The 10,487-nt window shown below is 59.7% G+C and overlaps 2 non-coding genes across 2 annotated transcripts; both read right to left on the bottom strand.

The window, feature by feature from the left end:
• Positions 1 to 132: 132 nt before the first annotated feature.
• Positions 133 to 285, bottom strand: LOC142793636 (5.8S ribosomal RNA). The gene has a single exon (XR_012891700.1). It is a non-coding gene; the product is annotated as a 5.8S ribosomal RNA (ribosomal RNA).
• Positions 286 to 2,004: 1,719 nt separating this feature from the next.
• On the bottom strand, positions 2,005 to 3,819 carry LOC142793620 (small subunit ribosomal RNA). Its single transcript, XR_012891687.1, has one exon. It is a non-coding gene; the product is annotated as a small subunit ribosomal RNA (ribosomal RNA).
• Between the last annotated feature and the right edge of the window lie 6,668 nt (positions 3,820 to 10,487).

Raw genomic sequence — 10,487 nt, 5'->3', positions numbered from 1 at the left:
TCTCGCCCTTGAGTGGCCGCTGTTGGCGCTCGCTGTGAGGTGTTCAGCGTGCTGTCCGTGTTGCCGACGCGGTCAAAACGAGTCGACGGCTCACGTTCCCTTGTGCGCCGAAGGCTCTCTTGATATGTGATCCGACCCTCAGACAGACGAAGCCAAGGGAAGACCCAAGGCCGCAATGTGCGTTCAAAGAATCAGTGCTCAGTGTGTCCTGCAATTCACACCAAGTCTCGCAGCTGGCTGCGTTCTTCATCGACCCGAGAACCGAGTGATCCACCGCTTAGAGTCGTGAAAAAGTGTTTGTTCAATTCCGTACAGTCAAAACCAAACGTTTCTGGCACTCGGCCAAACAGTGGCCAAGAAGGGCGCTTTTCAGCGCACGCTTGGACTCCAAAACTCTGCCGCGCCTTTTTCGGCTGCCGCAAATCGAGCAAACGGTGTGTTTCGGACGGCGTTTCGCTTCCGCTACTTGCGAGTGCTTTCGTGGTCCACCCCTCTATAAATACTCGGGAGGCGTCGAAGCCGGTTCTCCAAGCCGGACCCGTAGGTATCGTTGTGTGCTCGCTCTCATTGGCCCGCCTAACCAGAAAATGCCTGCGGTACACCCATTTGGATAAGAGTGCACGCAGATGCGGGCCTCGACGGCTACACATTTCCTCGGGCGGCCGCCTCCCGGCCTCCGTGGAGCGCGGGATGCACGGTCCCATCGACAAGCCTCTCCCGTTTTTACCGTGGCGTCGCGGTTCACCACGGCGGGCGGGTCGGTCTCCTCCGCATAAAAAGGGGGACCCCCGCTTTTTGTTCCACGAAATCGCACAAGCTTTTTTCGCATCCACGGTTTGCCACCGCACACCAAAATGCCGATCCGGCTGCCTACTTTAGCCAACAGGTGGAGCCAGGCGCGCCGTACTTGCGCGGCACTTCCCACGTCCACCGAAGTCGGTGCCAAGGACCACTTTCGGCGCCGGAGCCGCGTACGAGCCTACTCGAGGCGGAAGAACGAAGCCAGCAAGGGCCTGGCCGCAAGTGCGTTCAATTGTCGGGACGTCCAAGTCCCTCGTTCTTCCGTGCTTCCTCTTTCGGCAAGTCGTTGCGGCACCTTCCCAAAGCGCGCAGACCCGCTAATCGCGACGAGCGCGACGTGGCCGTGCCGCCTTTCCCTCGGCAGCAAGCAAAACGCCTGGCAACGTCGACGCTCCCCTAACCGCGATCTCGCACCGTGTTTCGTGTGGCGAATTCAAAAGCCGGCCGGCGCTGCTGCAACCATTACGGTCGGTACGCATACGCCGCGGAGGGCGGGACGGTCATCGGAGCGTGCGGTTCCTCCATCGAGTACTGCGCACCTCGGCCGTCGCATCGCCGTGCCATGACCGGCCGCGCGTCAACGCGAACCGGTGCCAGCGAGATCCCTCGCCTGCAAGAACCGACCGGCAGCCTCCGTCACCCGAGGACGCGGAGGCGCTTGCCGCGGACGGCGGGACGGTATGCACTGGTGCACAGCGGACCCGTCACATCGCCAGTTCCTTGACCGACCGCCGACGCTTGTGCCGTTCCTCTCGTACTTGGCAGTCGCCGCGCGATTGTCGGGTCTCGTTCTTGCACGCTCGAACGGTCGGGAGGGCACTCGGCTGGCGTTTCGGGAACACGCAGCCTCGCCTTCTACCGACGTAACCACGACTCGCCGTTCGCGCTCCGCCGCTCCTGTTTACAGTACTAGGCGGTCCCGCAGCGGTCGGGTCGCGCATTTCGAGCGCTTCGAGCCACGGTGCAGTGGCGGGTCGAAAGCCGACCTATGAGTGCGTTGCGCCGTTTGTACCCGCGTCCGCCACCTGGCCGACCGTCCAAGGTCGCGGTGTTGGCGTCCGCTGGGCGCAACAATTTGTCACGGGGTGCCGCTCCACATTCAGGCAGCCCCGTGGGGAAAAGCCGACCCCGCGTCCAAACGGGGTCAGCGGCAGAAAGTGTCGGGCGCAGACGCAGCTGAGGCGCTCACCCTTCACAATCCGTTAATGATCCTTCCGCAGGTTCACCTACGGAAACCTTGTTACGACTTTTACTTCCTCTAAATGATCAAGTTTGGTCATCTTTCCAACAGACCGGCGCAACCGAAAGGCCGCGCCGGACATCGGTCCGAAGACCTCACTAAATCATTCAATCGGTAGTAGCGACGGGCGGTGTGTACAAAGGGCAGGGACGTAATCAACGCGAGCTTATGACTCGCGCTTACTGGGAATTCCTCGTTCAAGGGGAACAATTGCAAGCCCCTATCCCAATCACGAAAGAAGTTCCACGGGTTACCCAGTCTTTTCAGACAGGGATAAAGACACGCTGCTTCCTTCAGTGTAGCGCGCGTGCGGCCCCGGACATCTAAGGGCATCACAGACCTGTTATTGCTCTGTTTCGTGCGGCTAGGAGCCGCTTGTCCCTCTAAGAAGGTTGTAAGGTGCTGGGAACCCCGCACCTATTTAATAGGCTAGAGTCTCGTTCGTTATCGGAATTAACCAGACAAATCGCTCCACCAACTAAGAACGGCCATGCACCACCATCCACCGAATCAAGAAAGAGCTCTCAATCTGTCAATCCTCCCAGTGTCCGGGCCGGGTAAGTTTTCCCGTGTTGAGTCAAATTAAGCCGCAGGCTCCACTCCTGGTGGTGCCCTTCCGTCAATTCCTTTAAGTTTCAGCTTTGCAACCATACTTCCCCCGGAACCCAAATACTTTGGTTTCCCGGAAGCTGCCCGCCGAGTCATTTGAGTAACTCAGGCGGATCGCTGGTTGGCATCGTTTATGGTCAGAACTAGGGCGGTATCTGATCGCCTTCGAACCTCTGACTTTCGTTCTTGATCAATGAAAACATTCTTGGCAAATGCTTTCGCAGTAGTTCGTCTTGCGACGGTCCAAGAATTTCACCTCTAGCGCCGCAATACGAATGCCCCCGTCCGTCCCTCTTAATCATTACCTCGTATTCCAAAAACCAACAGAACAGAAACGAGGTCTTGTTCTATTATTCCATGCAAGTTTATTCAGGCGACTCGCCTGCGTTGAGCACTCTAATTTTTTCAAAGTAAAAGCACCGGCCATCTCGAGGCACACAATGAAGTGCACCAAGAAAGAACCGGCATGATGTTCAGTCCGAGCCGTCGCATCGGGTAGATGCACTACTCGTCTGGAACTGAGATCCAACTACGAGCTTTTTAACCGCAGCAGCTTTAGTATACGCTATTGGAGCTGGAATTACCGCGGCTGCTGGCACCAGACTTGCCCTCCAATTGATCCTCGTTAAAGGATTTAGAGTGTACTCATTTCAATTACGGGGCCTCAAAAGAGTCCCGTATTGTTATTTTTCGTCACTACCTCCCCGTGCCGGGAGTGGGTAATTTGCGCGCCTGCTGCCTTCCTTGGATGTGGTAGCCGTTTCTCAGGCTCCCTCTCCGGAATCGAACCCTGATTCTCCGTTACCCGTAACAACCATGGTAAGCAAGTAACCTACCATCGAAAGTTGATAAGGCAGACACTTGAAAGAAACGTCGCCGGCTCGTGGCCATGCGATCAGCACAAAGTTATCCAGAGTCACCACACAATACGGGCCGAAACCCGATCGATCTTGGTCTAATAAAAGCACCCGTTACCCAAAGGGCTCCAGGCTCACTGCATGTATTAGCTCTAGAATTGCCACAGTTATCCAAGTAGGAAGAAACGATCTAAGGAACCATAACTGATTTAATGAGCCATTCGCGGTTTCGCCTTATTTCGGCATGTACTTAGACATGCATGGCTTAATCTTTGAGACAAGCATATGATTACTGGCAGGATCAACCAGGTAATCGTTCGACTGCGCGTCCGTCCTCGCCCTCGGCGGGCCGGACGCAGTCTGTGTGCGGCGGAGGCCACCTTCAGGCGCCCCAACACGCTTATTTTGCACTCCGAGATGACGGCGTTCGAGCTCGCTACGGCACAACCTTCCCGAAAGACGAGTGGGAGCCGTGCGGCAAGAAGCACGTTCATGCTCGCTCTTTTTCGTTGCATCGACTCGGTCGCGCCGTGCGGGTTGCCCAAGCCCGCTGCACTGTCGGTGGACCGGCCGGAACTAGCAACGGAGCCGAGACTGCAAAGCCGCCAGACGACGGGTCACGCCCGCGTCTTCGGCGCTTTCGCATCTGAATCGCCCGAGGACGACACGGAACACACCTCGATATCGTGGTAAAACGGCACCGTCCGACAACCAGCCCCTAACGCATCAAGCGGATGAGGCTGCAGACGACTGCCGTGGATTCCCCTGGAGCAGACCCGAGGACACGCTTGACGAGGCCGAAGCCCGCCGCATATCAGACACCCGGTCGCTTTCGCGTACGCCGCTCACGAGAACCCCCACATAATAGCAGCGATAAGTACCCAGACCTCCTTGGGCCCTAATACGAGCGTACTCGAGAAAATTTCACCGCGGGTGTGCCCCGAAACGTGTGGCATGTTGAGCGTGCCACAAGTCTACGTCGCTCTCAAACCCGCCGAGGTCGTAGAATTTGCGACCCTACTCACGAAATTCCCACCGAGGATACGGCCGCAAACGTACCGCACCTTGGGTAGGCCACGAGTTTGTGCAACACTACGCTGACGGCACAGCACCGAGGTCGTGCGCGCACGCACGGGAAAATTCCGCCGCGGTTTCTGCCGAAAACGTGAGGCACCACGACTCTCCGCAAGTTCGCGTCGACTGCGAAAGACCGAAGTCGTGAACGACGTGTCCGCTACTCGCCGCCGACACGCTGGACACCAAACGTACAACGACTCGACGGCGTCGTAGAGGCCCACGACGCGGTTTTCCTTAACGACGTCTCGGCGTGGCACCGACAGGTTAGAACGGCCGACCAACGTTCCCTGTCCGCCGTTCGGCTCAGTCGAAGGGCTCGGCGACTTCGGCAACGCTGCGAAGCCGCACGGTGACGCACGCCATGTCCCCATTTTTTTTTTCTTTCTGCGTCTGCCGGGGTGCCCCTATAATAGCAGCGATAAGCACCCAGACCGCCGTGGGTCGCTCGCCCCGGCTGACGTGGTTTTTCGTACTCCTGCGGCGGTCGCCGTCAAGCACGTCCAAATACGCTACTTTCGTGGGCGCATTCACGCTCTTTCGCTTCGCCGGAGTGCCAGCACTCACTCTGCCAAAAACGGCGAACATCCGAGCGGCGGTTCCCACTTTTGCGTCGGCGTCGCAAACCCCGCCCCGGCAGACGAGGTTTGCCGTACTCGTGCGACGGTGGCCGGCGGGCACGTCGAAAGACGCCGATATCGTGCGCGAATTGGCGCACCTTGGCTTCACCGGAGTGCCGCCACTGACTCCTCCAAAAACGGCGAAGATCCGAGCGGCGCTTCCCACTTTCGCATCGGCGTCCCGAACTCCGCCCCGGCTGACGCGGTTTACCGTACTCGTGCGACGGTCGCCGGCGAGCACGTGGAAAGACGCCGATATCGTGCCCGAATCGGCTCCGTTCGGCTTCGCCGGAGTGCCAGCACTGGCTCGGCGAAAGACGACGAACATCCGAGCGACGGTTCTCACTATTGCGTACGCGTCGCAAACCCCGCCCCGGCAGACGCACTTTGCCGTACTCGTGCGACGGTCGCCGGCGAGCACGTAGAAAGACGCCGATATCGTGCCGGAATCGGCCCCGTTTGGCTTCGCCGGAGTGCCAGCACTCACTCGGCCACAAACGGCGAACATCCGAGCGGCGGTTCCCACTTAGCCGTCGGCGTCCCGAACTCCGCCCCGGCAGACGCGGTTGCCGAGCTCGTGCGACTAGCGACCGCGAAGCCGTCTCGCGACGCCGCTTTCGTGCGCGGCTCCCACTGCGACCTGGGTCACCCGAGGTCGACGAGCAAAAAAGAATGTCGAAAAAAATTTTTTTTTTTTTTTGCGTCTGCCGGGGTGCCCCTATAATAGCAGCGATAAGCACCCAGACCGCCATGGGTCGCTCGCCCCGGCTGACGTGGTTTTTCGTTTTCCTGCGGTGGTCGTCGTCAAGCACGTCCAAACACGCCACTTTCGTGGGCGCATTCGCGCTCTTTCGCTTCGCCGGAGTGCCAGCACTCACTCTGCCAAAAACGGCGAACATCCGAGCGGCGGTTCCCACTTTTGCGTCGGCGTCGCAAACCCCGCCCCGGCAGACGAGGTTTGCCGTACTCGTGCGACGGTGGCCGGCGGGCACGTCGAAAGACGCCGATATCGTGCGCGAATTGGCGCACCTTGGCTTCACCGGAGTGCCGCCACTGACTCCTCCAAAAACGGCGAAGATCCGAGCGGCGCTTCCCACTTTCGCATCGGCGTCCCGAACTCCGCCCCGGCTGACGCGGTTTACCGTACTCGTGCGACGGTCGCCGGCGAGCACGTGGAAAGACGCCGATATCGTGCCCGAATCGGCTCCGTTCGGCTTCGCCGGATTGCCAGCACTGGCTCGGCGAAAGACGACGAACATCCGAGCGACGGTTCTCACTATTGCGTACGCGTCGCAAACCCCGCCCCGGCAGACGCACTTTGCCGTACTCGTGCGACGGTCGCCGGCGAGCACGTAGAAAGACGCCGATATCGTGCCGGAATCGGCCCCGTTTGGCTTCGCCGGAGTGCCAGCACTCACTCGGCCACAAACGGCGAACATCCGAGCGGCGGTTCCCACTTAGCCGTCGGCGTCCCGAACTCCGCCCCGGCAGACGCGGTTGCCGAGCTCGTGCGACTAGCGACCGCGAAGCCGTCTCGCGACGCCGCTTTCGTGCGCGGCTCCCACTGCGACCTGGGTCACCCGAGGTCGACGAGCAAAAAAGAATGTCGAAAAAAATTTTTTTTTTTTTTTGCGTCTGCCGGGGTGCCCCTATAATAGCAGCGATAAGCACCCAGACCGCCATGGGTCGCTCGCCCCGGCTGACGTGGTTTTTCGTTTTCCTGCGGTGGTCGTCGTCAAGCACGTCCAAACACGCCACTTTCGTGGGCGCATTCGCGCTCTTTCGCTTCGCCGGAGTGCCAGCACTCACTCTGCCAAAAACGGCGAACATCCTAGTGGCGGTTCCCACTTTTGCGTCGGCGTCGCCAACCCCGCCCCGGCATACGCGGTTTGCCGTACTCGTGCGGCGGTGGCCGGCGGGCACGTCGAAAGACACCGATATCGTGCGCGAGTCGATGCTTCTTGGTCTCGCAGGAGGGCCGCCACTCACTCCTGCAAAAACGGCGAAGATCCGAGCGGCGCTTCCCACTTTTTCGTCGGCGTCGCAAACCTCGCCCCGGCAGACGCGCTTTGCCGTACTCGTGCGACGGTCGCCGGCGAGCACGTCGAAATACGCCGATATCGTGCCCGAATCGGCCCCGTTTCGCTTCGCCGGAGTGCCAGCACTCGCTCGGCCAAAGACGACGAACATCCGAGCGACGGTTCCCACTATTGCGTACGCGTCGCGAACCCCGCCCCGGCAGACGCGGTTTGCCGTACTCGTGCGGCGGTGGCCGGCGGGCACGTCGAAAGACGCCGATATCGTGCACGAATTGGCGCTCCTTGGCTTCACCGGAGTGCCAGCACTCACTCGGCCAAAAACGGCGAACATCCGAGCAGCGGTACCCACTTAGCCGTCGGCATCCCGAACTCCGCGCCGGCTGACGCGGTTGCCGAGCTCGTGCGACTAGCGACCGCGAACGCGTCTCGCGACGCCGCTTTCGTGCGCGGCTCCCATTGCGACCTGGGTTACCCGAGCTCGACCAGCAAAAAAGAAGGTCGAAAATTTTTTTTTTTTTTTCTGCGTCTGCCGGGGTGCCCCTATAATAGCAGCGATAAGCACCCAGACCGCCGTGTGTCGCTCGCCCCGGCTGACGTGGTTTTTCGTACTCCTGCAGCGGTCGCCGTCACGCACGTCCAAATACGCCACTTTCGTGGGCGCATTCGCGCTCTTTCGCGTCGCCGGAGTGCCAGCACTCACTCTGCCAAAAACGGCCAACATCCGAGCGGCGGTTCCCACTTTTGCGTCGGCGTCGTAAACCCCGCCCCGGCAGACGCGGTTTGCCCTACTCGTGCGACGGTCGCCGGCGAGCGCGTCGAAAGACGCCGATATCGTGCGCTAATTGGCGCTCCTTGGCTTCTCCGGAGTGCCGCCACTCACTCCTCCAAAAACGGCGAAGATCCGAGCGGCGTTCTCCACTTTCGCATCGGCGTCCCGAACTCCGCCCGGGCTGACGCGGTTTACCGTACTCGTGCGACGGTCGCCGGCGGGCACGTCGAAAGACGCCGATATCGTGCCGTAATCGGCCCCGTTTGGCTTCGCCCGTGTGCCAGCACTCACTCGGCCAAAAACGGCGAACATCCGAGCAGCGTTTCCCACTTTCGCATCGGCGTCCCGAAGCCCGCCCCGGCAGACGCGGTTTGCCCTACTCGAGCGACGGTCGCCGGCGATCACGTCGAAAGGCGCCGAATTCGTGCACGAATCGATGCTTCTTGGTCTCGCAGGAGGGCCGCCACTCACTCCTGCAAAAACGGCGAAGATCCGAGTTGCGCTTCCCACTTTTTCGTCGGCGTCCCGAACTACGCCCCGGCTGACGCGGTTTACCGTACTCGTGCGACGGTCGCCGGCGGGCACTTCAAAATACGCCGATTTCGTGGGCGCATTCACGCTGTTTCGCATCCCCGGAGTGCCAACACTCACTCTGCCGAAAGCGGCGATCATCCGAGCGGCGGTTCCCACTTTTGCGTCGGCTTCGCAAACGGCGCCCCGGCAGACGCGCTCGTGCGACGTACTCGTGCGACGGTCGCCGGCGAGCACGTCGAAAGACGCCGATATCGTGCTCGAATCGACCCCGTTTCGCTTCGCCGGAGTGCTGCCAGTCACGGCGCAGAAAACGGCGAACAAGTGTTTTTTTTTTTTTTTTCCTAGAATTTGTGTTATAGAAGGCACATTTGATATCGGACGATAATTTTCAACTTTATCACGCGCACCGATTTTCGTGTAGAGGTTTGCAAGTTTATGGGAATTTCTCCACTTGGAATAATGCGATTTAGTAGTACTACGAGAACTTCATGGATGTACTCAAGGGTACGGGGCAAGTCAGTTACGTCAACACCTGCAGATTTTTTACACTTCAAACTGAAAATTGTTGGTTGTGAGTCCTCGTGTGATATTAAAGGCCGATTCGCTAACACATAGAACAAAGAAAGAAAGGAAGAAAAAACGCCCGCGCTCGCTCAAGAAACCTGGGTTCGCAACAAGTGGCAACAACAAGCAACCGAGCGAGTGCGCCAAAACCCGTGGCGGCCGAACAAACGCGAAGTCCCAACCGCGTCAGCCGGGGCGGCACGGGACAGGAAAAATCACTTCAGCCGGGGCGGCGGGGCACCGAATAAACCTCGTCACCTCGTCGCAGGATAAAAGAGGAAACAAAAAGTCTAAACAGCGTCTGCTGGAGCGAATGCGTAATAAAACAACAACAACAACAAAAAAAAAAAACACCCGCGCTCAAGAAGTCTGCAATCACCACAAAAGGCGACTGTGACCGAGCAGCGTCAGCCGGGGCCGTGCGGAAACGGAAAAACCGCGACTACCGGGGCGTCGAGGCACCGAAAAATCCACTTCAGCCGCGGCGAAAAAAAAAAAACAAAAAGAAAGACGGAGGGGGGGGGGAACCACGTCTGCCGGGGCGAAGGAAAAAAAAAAAACGCGTCTGCCGGGGCGAGCCCGGGTGCGGCACCACCGGGAAAACTGTGGCAAACAGACATGGCGATCGAGTGAGTGGGCCGCCAGCCAGGCTCAGCCAAAAAGTGCAAAGTCCGAACTGCGTCAGCCGGGGCGGCAAAAACCACGTCAGCCGGGGCGGCGCAAAAAACCGCGTCTGCCGGGGCGGCACGAAACCGCGTCAGCCGGGGCGGCGCGAAAACTGCGTCAGCCGGGGCGAAAGAAAAAAAAAAAAAAACGCGTCTGCCGGGGCGAGCCCGGGTGCGGCACCACCGGGAAAACTGTGGCAAACAGACATGGCGATCGAGTGAGTGGGCCGCCAGCCAGGCACAGCCGAAAAGTGCAAAGTCCGAACCGTGTCAGCCGGGGCGGCAAAAAACCGCGTCAGCCGGGGCGGCGCAAAAAACCGCGTCTGCCGGGGCGGCACGAAACCGCGTCAGCCGGGGCGAGCCCGGGTGCGGCACCACCGGGAAAACTGTGGCAAACAGACATGGCGATCGAGTGAGTGGGCCGCCAGCCAGGCTCAGCCAAAAAGTGCCAAGTCCGAACTGCGTCAGCCGGGGCGGCAAAAAACCGCGTCAGCCGGGGCGGCGCAAAAAACCGCGTCTGCCGGGGCGGCGCGAAAACCGCGTCTGCCGGGGCGGCGCGAAAACTGCGTCAGCCGGGGCGAAAGAAAAAAAAAACGCGTCTGCCGGGGCGAGCCCGGGTGCGGCACCACCGGGAAAACTGTGGCAAACAGACATGGCGATCGAGTGAGTGGGCCGCCAGCAAGGCTCAGCCAAAAAGTGCTAAGTCCGAACTGCG

The sequence above is a fragment of the Rhipicephalus microplus genome, unplaced genomic scaffold (genome assembly GCF_043290135.1).
Source record: "Rhipicephalus microplus isolate Deutch F79 unplaced genomic scaffold, USDA_Rmic scaffold_314, whole genome shotgun sequence".
Lineage (NCBI taxonomy): Eukaryota > Metazoa > Arthropoda > Arachnida > Ixodida > Ixodidae > Rhipicephalus > Rhipicephalus microplus.
Note: the sequence above shows the minus strand (reverse complement) of the source record. Positions and strands in the feature narration are given on the sequence as shown.